Source organism: Balaenoptera musculus, chromosome 14, assembly GCF_009873245.2.
Source record: "Balaenoptera musculus isolate JJ_BM4_2016_0621 chromosome 14, mBalMus1.pri.v3, whole genome shotgun sequence".
Classification (NCBI taxonomy): Eukaryota; Metazoa; Chordata; class Mammalia; order Artiodactyla; family Balaenopteridae; genus Balaenoptera; species Balaenoptera musculus.
Genome location: NC_045798.1, coordinates 322,256 through 334,316, shown reverse-complemented (window position 1 = coordinate 334,316; position 12,061 = coordinate 322,256).

The window sequence follows — 12,061 nt, the reverse complement described above, 5'->3', positions numbered from 1 at the left end:
CAGACTCGGCGCACGGCTCGCAGACCGGCCGGGTGGGAAAGATGGCACGGGGTGGGGTCCGCAGCCTCTCACTGCTCCAGTGGGGCCCGCAAGAGGTTGCACGCGGGCCCCCGGCGTGTGCTAGAGGAACTGGCGGTGGCAGCTTCGTGGGCTAGCGCTGGCCTCCAGTCCTTCACGTGTGGCGACCACGGCCTGCAGGTCTCACCGCGAGGGCTCGCCTTCCGACTTCTAACTCGCTGCAGGTTGGGCCACGCCCACCTTGAGCCCAAGCTGAGTCGCTGTGAACGTCCGGACCACGCACTGGAGGCCCTGCTCCGCGACAGCAGAGGCAAAGGGACCGGAGGCCCCTGCCTCCCAGCCCCCCAAGCCTGTGCAAGCAGACGGCAGGGACGCCATTCCCTCCCTCCTCGCCCGGAGCGCAGCTGGGGCTGGTGGCCGGCGCCAGCAGGGGCAGCCATCTCGGGGCCCCTGTGCCGAGCTGCTTCCCCGAGGGAGAAGCAGTGCGGGCAGGGCCACAGTCACTGCCTCCTATGGCTTGCCCGTGGCCTTCAGCCTCTGCCTCAGCAAGCCCAGCTGGATGCTGAGTGGCAAGCCCGAGAGCACCCCTGGCAGGAGGGCACTTGCTCCTGGGGGCCAAGGAGGCCGCAGCAGCAGGGCCCCGGCCCAGCCAGAGGTCCCCCGACAGCCCACCGCAGTCCCGTGGATGAGGAGGTGGTTCTGACCCTCTCAAGGGACTGGCAGCCGCCCCGACCCCTGCCCTGGTGCTGGCTTTCACGCAGCCCTACAGCCTCGGGCTTGGGTAGCAGTGGGCCCTGCAGCCGGGGCTCCTCTTGCCCGTTCAGTGTCAGCCCTCACTGGGGCTTCAACACAGACTCGTTTCTTAAGAACGTTTAAAACGTGAGCACACAGAGCAAGGTTTGGACGGTAAACTGTTGTGGATATGATTAGATGCATATAGATGTACTGTTCTACGTAGACATGCTAGTGGCCCCCAGGAAAGTCAGGCTCAGGGTACCAGCTCCTGCATTTCAGGGGCAGCTTTTCTCCTTCTCCCACACTTCAATAAAAAGTAGGGGCAGGAAGTGAGGTGGGGACCTGCAGCCCATCCGCTGGCATCGTCGTGCTGTCCGCTCTTAAATCTGGTACTGGGGAGAAGCAGGAGGGGAGGAAACACCCGTCAGAAAATCCTGGAGCCACAGAGAGCTCGACTGGGGGATGAGGGGACCCTGGGCTGGTGGCATGTGGGACCTTCAGCTGAGGTAGGGTCAGTGCCCAGGCAGCCAGGGAGCCCTGGCCATTCCCCTGAGAGCCCCTCCCCGTTGTCTCCTGCTTTCTGACCCTGACCCTCCCCTCCATCAGATGTCACTGCTTAAATGTCAGTCCCACGGGGCTCGGGGCTGGGAAGTGCCGAGCCTCCCTCATGGCCAGATGCCAGCTTGGAGAGGCCAAGGGCAGGAAAGACTGCCGTCGGCGCCCCAGAGCTTGCTCACGTCACATTGGAGAACATCCAGGAGGATGGGAGACGGATACAAAATGGAAATTTCAAACATGAAAAGCATTTTATACGAAATGTTCACAGCACTGAAAAAGCAGTTTAACTCAGAACAAAGTGACTTTGGCTCTGACTCTGACAATGAGTGAGCAAAGCTCGTGTGACACCTCACCCACCTTTGCCCACCTGCGCCCCAGGTTGTTCTCACCTGAGCACCCTGGGCTTGTGCTCTGGGGAAAAAATTCCCTCTGGGTTTACATTTCGTCTTCAGAAAGCCACCTCTCATCTTCCGGAACTTTTTTGGAACTGAGGGTTTTTTTCGCCCTCTGGAGGTCCCACGTTCTTTGTTTCCCAGATTTTCTTCTCTATCTCTTTGATGTTACTTAAGAAGAAGGATAACATGAGGGAGGGATTAGTGATCACTAAACCCTAGGGATGATCCCTCTAGCAGTAAACTGGTACATGGTTCTAACCGGTTCTATTATTAGTGCTGTTAAATATGAATTACTAAAATTTAAAACAATATTAAATCAAAAGCTGATTTTAGAATAATTCTATTACAGCTCAAACTGTAGAGAACCAGGCAAATGGAACAAAAATATAAATGTATTTCTTGCTTTCTGTTGACTTATATTGCTGTTTCAAGAGAAAATGGGTGTATTCACATGCCTTGCCATATAGAGGAAGAAAACATATTTTAAATTCTAATTCAGAGGCTGTCATCCTGCAGCTCTTCACATACTATAGAACTATATCTCCTCTTTGGCAAGTAAGGTAAAGAGGCTATTTTGTGACTGGATATTTGTGGCCAACACAAAGTCAGGCGATACATCACTGCGCAGGGGTGGGAGGATGGAGGTGGGGAGTGGGCATCTGCTGTTGCCCCAAAGAGACCGAACCCAACGAAGAGCAAGGTCAAATCAATGACCTTGACACACCTGCACAATCGTACTGCTCCTGACGAATTCATCATCCAACTTTATAAAACTGTTATACGATCACCAGCTTATCAACTGCATAGCAGAATTTCTTTGTCCCATTTTTGTGATAAGAATTAAGGGAATGGTCATAAAGGGTCTAACTGGATAAGCACATGTGCAGAGACATTTTTCCAAAATAATTAACACTGCACAGTTCTGTGAAAGGAAAAGTGTACACTGAAATGTAACACACCATTTAAAACTTGAACATCAATTGTATTAGCACTTGTCAATATTTTCTAAGATGCAAGCCACATGTTTTAGATTTAAAACGTTTGGTAGATACTAACCAAACTTTAGTATTTAGTAGCTAAAATAATCAAGTATTTTTTAACCAGGAACAAATATATTTTTGGTATGCAATTAATTATGTGAATTACTTGAAATTTGAAAATGAGGACTTAACAAATATTGAAAAATTCTTCGTAAATATAGGGTACATAAAATACTTTTATTTTGTGGGAATGAAAGGATATTAAAACATACCTTGAAAGCATCCATCCTTTTTCAAATGTTCACTCATTTATTTCATCAGAAAAAATTGAATATTGTAGACTAATATGGCCTAACATAGCATAAAATTGTCTGTGATTTCTAGATGTGCCCACTGTGTCCCCCAGAGCAAACCCAGCCAGAACGGCTGATTTCAGAAGGTTATGAATGTCTTGATGCCCCATTTTTGTTCTAAATTCTCTATACTTACATGCAATTTGAGTGTCATTTATTATATATAAATTTTTACTTTAGCTGCTAATATCAACTATTCACATGCAGTCTAGTGCATATAAAATATAATGACCAAGGGACTTCCCTGGTGGCGCAGTGGTTGAGAATCTGCCTGCCAATGCAGGAGACACGGGTTTGAGCCCTGGTCTGGGAAGATCCCACATGCCGCGGAGCGACTAGGCCCGCGAGCCACAATTACTGAGCCTGCGCGTCTGGAGCCTGTGCTCCGCAACAAGAGAGGCCGCGATAGTGAGAGGCCCGTGCACCGTGATGAAGAGTGGCCCCCGCTTGCCGCAACTAGAGAAAGCCCTCGCACAGAAACGAAGACCCAACACAGCCATAAATAAATAAATAAAATAAATAAATAAAATTAAAAAAAAAAAAAGAATCTGCCTGCCAATGCAGGGGACACAGGTTCGAGCCCTGGGCCAGGAAGGTCCCATATGCCGTGGAGCAACTAAGCCCATGTGCCACAACTACTGAGCCCACGTGCCACAACTACTGAAGCCTGCGCTCCTAGAGCCCGTGCTCCGCAACAAGAGAAGCCACTGCAATGAGAAGCCTGCGCACTGCAACGAAGAGCAGCCCTTGCTCACCACAACTAGAGAAAGCCCACGCACAGCAACGAAGACCCAACGCAGCCAAAAATAAAATAAATATATAAATTAAAAAATATATATAATGACCAAACAAAATGTCGTGAAATTCAGTGGATAGCTCTGAAATATTTTCATGCACTTAATTATAAACATGATAACTACCTGTGGGTTATTAAAAGATGCCTTCCTAACCTCTCTTCCCAAAGGACACAGATTGAAACAATTACCAAAAACTGGTGAATGATTTTACTCTCTAGAAATCTGTAAATGTGAGACTCTTTCCATCCTTATTGTGAGGACTGATTTTTAAAGCTATCTTACTGATGGCTTTCAGGAGTCTAGTGCTACATTATGATTTCTAACAAATGCAGAAGTATCATATGACAAACAACTTTGAATGTTCCTACTGTATACATGAAAATACTAATGTGGCTGTGAATTACAATGAAACAACCTATGAATCATTTTTTTATAATTTGTGCATCCAACAGAATGTAATAAATTTATTATTCCCATATAATTTTAATTATTAGTAATATTCATGATGAAATATTTTAATTCTTTACATGTAATAGTACACTATTGATCTTTATTTTATTTATGTTCATCCCTTATTTTTCCATCCAAAACCAACCAGCTCTAAGACATACTTTCTTTCTTTTCCCCCAATAAAGTGTAATTCCATTCCTCATACCTTCTTTACTGAAAACATGCATTCTACTTTCCTACTGTATACTGAAATGCTTCCTACTGAAGAGGGTTGTAGAGGGGTTTAGGGTCCCTCCTCTTGCTGACTGTCAGGTCTCTGTCCACTTGTCCTGGGGGGTTGATCCAAAGGTCCCATGTAGAATGAAGTCATCTCTTGAGTGTTGGTGAGCTGATATCCTTGGCTGAGGACCACCTGAAATTTCATTGCCTGAAGGCAAGAGGAGACGAATTTAGTTAGGAAGTTTAGTAGGCAAGGCCGGAGCAGGAGCAAAAGGAAGATGGAAGCATGGGGCCCCAGAAAAGGAAGGAGCCAGGACAGCCAAAACCATGTTTTTTTTGTTTTGTTTTGTTTTTAGTGAAACTCTTGGGAGGCTCTATCCTTGAGGCTGGTTTTGTGATTGGAGCAAGTATTGGTAAACAGCCTCGGGGATCTGGACAGAAGGGCACTTGTGTACAACATAGTCTAAGTTGGCTGAGGTTAAAGCCCATCCCCAAGGTGTTGTCAGATAGGCGGATCCACTTGCCCCAACAGATTTGTCAAGGCATAGCCAACAATAACTGGAATATGTAGAATTGGTTGCCACAAGGAAGTGCTGTGCCTGCTTGAGAACCCCCTGGTAGGGGTTTGTATCAGTGAACTCAGGACTGGACAGGAACTGAGAAGCAAGGCAAAAGTTAAAAATGACAACTTGGGGTCAATTCTTGAGGAAGACAGAGAAGTCAAATTACAAATATGAGAAGTCCTATTATCAGGCAGCAACCCAGTACTGGAGCCCACCTATGTTGTGTTCAGAGGGTTTTAAGAGGAGCTACTTACCTGCTTGTTTTTTAAAGAGGAGCCTCAAGTTCTCTAGGGGCTTACAAGTGTAGCTGTCTGGAGGGTCCTTGGAGGGCTTCTCCTCAGCAGTTGCAACCCATGGCTTGACGCTGGTGTGATGGATCCAGCTAGCAATGCCAGGTATCTTGATAGGGGGCTTTTTGTCTCCGGGCAGTTTGTCTTCCAGTGTCCTGGTTTCCCGCAGCGATGACAATTGCCGGGGGTGTTGGGGTGGTGGTGAGGGGGAAGCCTCCCGGGGCCAACCAGGAGTTGGCTGTTGGACCTGTAATGCTGCCACTAGTTGGGCCTGCCTCTTAGCCTTGCGTTTTTCTTTCTCTTTTCCCCTCTCCTCCTCTCTCTCCTGGTTGTAGAAGACAGAGGAGGCAGCCCTAAGGAGTTCCGAGACAGGAGTGCTAGGTCCTAGGGCCACCGTTTGTATTTTCCTCCTTATGTCTGGGGCAGCTTGAGTGATGCAACGGTCAGTTAAAACCAGTTTCCCTGCCTCTGAGTCTGGGTCTAAGCATTTTATAAAGACTTCCCTCAGCCACTCATAGAAGGCAGTGGGATTTTCCTGTCGTCCTTGCCCATAATGAACAGATTTTAGTTTACATTGTTTCTTTCCCTCAACCAGGCAGAAGAGGGAGTGGTCCCTGGCTGCCAGCCCTGCTGAAGTATTATAGTCCCAATTGGGTTCCGTCTGGGGAACGGCCGGCCACAGTTCCCCTGGGAAATTGTTGGGGGTTTGTCATGTGGTAGCCGTCTCCCAGCTGAGCGGTGGCTTCGTATTTGGTTGTTCTTTCTGACTGAGAGAGTGTCCCGGCAAGGATGATATAAACATCCCTCCAAGTTAACTCAAAAGGTCTTAGTTAGATGCCTAAATTTATCTAGATTTTTTTCAGGGTCATCTGAAAACTTTCCTAGATCTTGTTTTATCTGACTGAGACCCTGCATAGAAAAAGGAACTTTGATCCTTATGGGAAATTCAGAGGGCCCTATTACCTCCTGAAGTGGGCAAAGTTTTGAGTTATGGGGCCCCGGGTAAGGGGCCAAAACTTCGGGGCGGGGGCATCAAGCGCTGGGTACAATGAGGAAGAGGCCGTTTGTGTAAGAGGCTCCTTCTTTTCCCCAGAAGAGGGCTCCAACGGACAGGGCTTATTGTCGGCTAAGGCTTAGTATCACCAGGAGAGGGGGAGGGAGGTTTGGTGAGCAAATTAAGCATTGCCAAGTCAGCAGAGTCTACCCAGCAAGTCCTGTAAAGTTCGGGGTTTTCCCTCAAGGCAAAGAAGACTTGGACATAAGGGACCTCGCTCCACTTGCCCAACTTTGGACAAAAAAGGTCAAGCTGGAGAATGGTATTGTAGTTTAAACTCCCATTTTCAGGCCGAATTTCTCCCCCTCCTAGCTTGTATTGTGGACATGCCGTGTTGCAAAAGAAAATTAATGGCTTCTTCCCCAAGGTTTGGGGATCAAACTTAGCCCAATTCTTTAGGATACATCCTCAGGGTGAATCTGGAGGATGGATGGTCAGTTGCCCATCGGATGAGGCCGTTCAGGACTCAAGGGTCTCCAGGTTCTGGAGGGACCAGGCAGAGAGCAGAGAAAGCGTTTTAATTTTACCCGCAGGTGTAAATCACCAAACTGTAAACCATAAGTAGCTTGAGCAGAAGGGCTTCTCTGTATCTTGGCAGCAATCTGAGTCACAGCACCAAAATGTTATGGGCGGAACAGCAATTCCTCAGTGCTTGTCCTCCCAAAGGAAAGCATTTAATCGAGAGACATATAGAAGTTTTAAGCAGCAAGTGTTTTATTAAGCGAAGTGAAAGTACACTCCCGAGAGAGAGAAGGGGAGCAGACTGTCTGGAAACCAGAAGCAGCCTCTATTAGTTTTAATTACATATTTAAATTAGAATCCTCAACTCTTAAAAGCCTTAAATTCTAGTGAAAACTAAGAAATAAGCAATTATGAACTTTTACATTAGGATTCTGTAGATTGGTGAACATAAATATCAGTGATAATTTCCAAAAACATTTGTTTTCTTATAGAGAACATCTCAGTGTAGCACCAAACATATTCATTAATAGTCCTAAATACCTTTACTTTCTCTGTTTAGTAACTGATGTCTTAGTATCTTATTTTTTTTGTGAATGACCTAGCTATTCAATAAACTTCCATCACTTAACTTTTTTTTTTTTTTTTTGGCTGTGTTGGGTCTTTGTTGCTGCACGCGGGCTTTCTCTAATTGCGGCGAGCAGGGGCTTCTCTTCGTTGCAGTGCGTGGGCTTCTCATTGTGGTGGCCTCTCTTTGTTGCGGAGCACGGGCTCAGTGTAAATGTTTTTTTCTTCAGCCCTTTAAATATATATATTTATATACATATTTAAACTGGGGTAAGTAGAGTGGACTTGTTTGGCTTTTAATGTTGAGGACCAGTAGGGCTGCCCATTTAACCTTAGGTAGTGTAATATCAAAACATTGTGTTTTAATCACATAAATGTCTGTTTTATTTATCCCATTTTAAGTAACCATCTAAAGATTTCTTTATTCATTTGAGAGAAGTCCTTTTTAAAATTTCTATCTTGCTGGAAAAAGTATCTAGACTTTTCTTACAGGTTTTTTTTCCTGGTAACATTAATTATTCTAATGTTTTTATTAGCATTTGTAAGACCTACTGAGGGGAAGCAAAGACCACAAATAAGGCTTCCCAAACCAGTTTTTCTTTGTTTTAAACTAAAGATGTTCTTTTTTTAAAAATTAAAAAAGTATATTTATTTATTATTTGTTTTATTTATTTTGGCATGAGGGATCTTTAGTTGCGGCATGTGGACTCTTAGTTCCTCAGGGCTCACCAATGGGAGTGGCTGCAGTCTGATGGCTGCTAGATGGCAGGTATTCTTTGCTTCCTTCCTGAGTTCCCTCAGGGCTCACCAGCTCACCTTTGGAGGGCTGCAATCGCTATTGACTATGACATCATTTATTTACTGATATGGCAGGCAATATTTTATTTCTCAAGTGAAAATAATGTTAATAAAGTGCCTTATAGGAAAGGGAGTCTTGTAAGTTTGGTGGAGTGCTCTTCTCAGATCTTGGAGTCGGGTAAACTTTAAGCAATTGGAAAAAGCATTTTCCCTCAATATAAATGAAATCAGTTTTAAAACCAGAACACTGGGCCTTGAGCCAGTACTAAAATTGCTGAACCTTAGATTCACACGATAAACCAGGATTCCAGAAGGGGGCAAGAAGGGTCCCAGGTAGTAGGTAGCTCCCCCTGGACTTTAGCAGAATCAAATGCAAGTTGTCTCTGGAAGAAAATGTTCCCCAATTCATTCAGTCAGGATTCCTCCAGCTTAAAATTAAACACATATTATTGACAGTTCACAAACAAAGATCACCAAACCCACATGGAAACGAAGCCATTATGAGGGAGAAGATCACCCAAATGATAAGCAACAGATTTAGGCCCAAAATACATCAGATATTAGAATGATCAGATACAGACTATAAAAGGATTAGATGAAATGTTTAAATAAATAAATTAGGGAACCACAAAAGTAAATAAGCAAAAAGAGACTATAAAAATGACCAGGCAGACTTTTAAAGTTTACTTTTATTTATCTTAAATATGCATATGGAAAATCCACTATTGTTGATGTTAAGTGCTGAGTGTATTGACAAATGCATAGTCACGTAACCATCACAATCAAGACACAAATGCTGCCATCATCCTCCCCAAATTCTTTCCCGCTACCCCTTTGAAGTCACCCATTCCTTCCTCACCTCCAAACCCTGGTTATGACTGATCTGTTCTCCCTCTGTATAATCAACGCCATTCCCAGGATGTTGTGTAAGTGGAATCGATCACACAGCAGGCAGCGTTTGAGTCTGGCCTCTCTCACCCAGCATAAGGCGTGAGACCAAGCTGTGCGGCCACGTGGTTCCATAGCCTGGTCCCCTGTGGTGCTGAGCAGCATTCCACTGTGGGTGCTACAGTGCATTGATCTATTTGTTACTGTACATTTATCCACCCTCCAGCTGGGCATGTGGGTTGTATCCAGTCCTTGGTGAATATGTAAAACCTGCTATGAACATTGCAATGCAAGTTTTTATGTGAAAATGTTTTCCTTTCTCTTGGGCATAAATTGGCAATATGGTAAATGTACATGTAACTTTAAAGAACTGCCAAATTGCTTTCCAGATTGCATTGTCTTGCATTCCCACCAGCGATGTATGCGCTCCAGTGGTTCCACATCCACACCCGTGCTTAACAGTGTCAGTTCTTTTTAAATTTGTTCGTTGTTAACCTAATAGGTGTGTCGTGATATCTCATTGTGGTATTAATTCCCTAATAATTAATGATGTTGATCATATTTTCATGTGCTTATTTAACATCTATTTATTCTCTTTGAAGTGTTCAACTATTTTACCCATTTAAAAATTGAGGGCTTCCCTGGTGGCGCAGTGGTTGGGAGTCTGCCTGCCGGTGCGGGGGGCGCGGGTTCGAGCCCTGGCCTGGGAGGGTCCCACATGCCGCGGAGCGACTGGGCCCGTGAGCCACAATTACTGAGCCTGCGCGTCTGGAGCCTGTGCTCCGCAACAAGAGAGGCCGCGATAGTGAGAGGCCCGCGCACCGCGATGAAGAGTGGCCCCCGCTTGCCACAACTAGAGAAAGCCCTCGCACAGAAATGAAGACCCAACACAGCCATAAATAAATAAATTAATTAAAACAAAAAAACAAAAAAACAAAAAAACAAAAAAAAAAAAAAAAAAAAAAAAAATTGAGTTGTTGTGTCCCTATTTTTAAGTTTTGAGAGTTCTTTATGTATTTTGGATATAAATTCTTTCTTAGATATGTGATTTGTGAATATTTTCTCCCACTCTTGGCTTCTTTTTAATTTTCTTAACATATTTTTCAATTGGGCTGACTTCAAATCCATTAATCCTATCTTCTAATATGTCTCTTCTGCTGTCAACTCCATTCAGTGAATTCATAATCTCACTGTATTTTTAGTTTTAGAATACCCATTTAAAAAAAACTTTTTTTAAAATTTATTTTTGGCTGCATTGGGTCTTCGTTGCTGCGCGTGGGCTTTCTCTATTTGTGGCGAGCGGGGCCTACTCTTTGTTGCAGTACACAGGCTTCTCATTGTGGTGGCTTCTCTTGTTGTGGAGCACAGGATCTAGGTGCATGGGCTTCAGTAGTTGTGGCACGCAGGCTCAGTAGTTGTGGCTTGCGGGCTTAGTTGCTCCGTGGCATGTGGGATCTTCCCGGACTAGGGCTCGAACCCATGTCTCCTGCATTGGCAGGTGGATTCTTAACCACTGCACCACCAGGGAAGCCCCAGAATACCCATTTTTAATACAGTTTGTTACAATTCTATATCTTTCCATTCATTATGTCTACTTTTTCCTCTATCTTCTACTTATCATAGTTACTTCAAGGTCCTCATCTACCAAGTCCAATATCTGAATCATCTGTAGGTCTGTTTCTATTGACCATTTTTTCTTTTAGTCATCAGTTACATTTTCCTGATTTTTTTGCACAACTAGCTATCTTTTATGTTAACTGTTGTATAAATAAGAAATGTAGAGGCCCTCCAGATGATACTATCTTAGATCAGAGAGGATTACTCCTTTCCTATTTCAGGGAAATAGTATAGGGACTGTGCACTTCAATCCAGTAAGAGAGTGAGTTGTGTTGGGGCTGTAGGTCTGTCACTGAGGCACAACTTACACACAATAAAATGCATGTTGTATAGTTTAATGAGCTATGATAAATATACACCTATCTCTAACACCCCAATCAAGAGATAAACTTTTCCCCAGTCCCTCAAAATGTTCCCATTTGAATTTGTCAAAAACTTTTTGCATATACTGAGATAATTTTTCTCCTTTGTTAATGTGAATTACACTGATTGCTCCTCAAGTATTCATTAAAATTTGCATTCCTGGGATAAATGCTTCTTGGTCATGACGTATTTACCATTTTTACATATTGCTAATATTTACTAATTATGATGTGAATATTTTGTTTAGGATTTTTGCATCTATTGAATTGGCCTGTCATTTTCCTTTCTTATAATATCCTTGTTAGGTTTTATATGAGCTATGCTGGCCTTACAAAATGAGTTGGGAGGTTTCTTACTCCTTTATCTTCTGAGTTTGTGTAGGATTGGTACTTTTTTTTTTTTTTTTTAAAGAAATTCACGTTCTTTTATTTATTTATTTATTTATTTATGACTGTGTTGAGTCTTCGTTTCTGTGCGAGGGCTTTCTCCAGTTGCGGCAAGCGGGGGCCACTCTTCATCGCGGTGCGCGGGCCTCTCACCATCGCGGCCCCTCTTGTTGCGGAGCACAGGCTCCAGACGCGCAGGCTCAGTAATTGTGGCTCACTGGCCCAGTTGCTCCGTGGCATGTGGGGTCTTCCCAGACCAGGGCTCGAACCCGTGTCCCCTGCATTGGCAGGCAGATTCTCAACCACTGCGCCACCAGGGAAGCCCCGGTACTGTTTTAATAAATTATTTCATAGATTCCTACCAGTGAGTTTTTCCTTGTGGTGAGGTAAATTTAATATATGTAATAGATACAGAGCCCTATGATGTTTTTCAAACATTTGTCCATCTCATCTAAGTTGTAAAACGTATTACCATAAATCTGTTTGTAACATTCTCCTGTTTTCCTTTTAATACCTAAAGGATCTGTAAAGACCACTCTTCTTTCATCCCTGCCATGAGTAATTTGAGTTT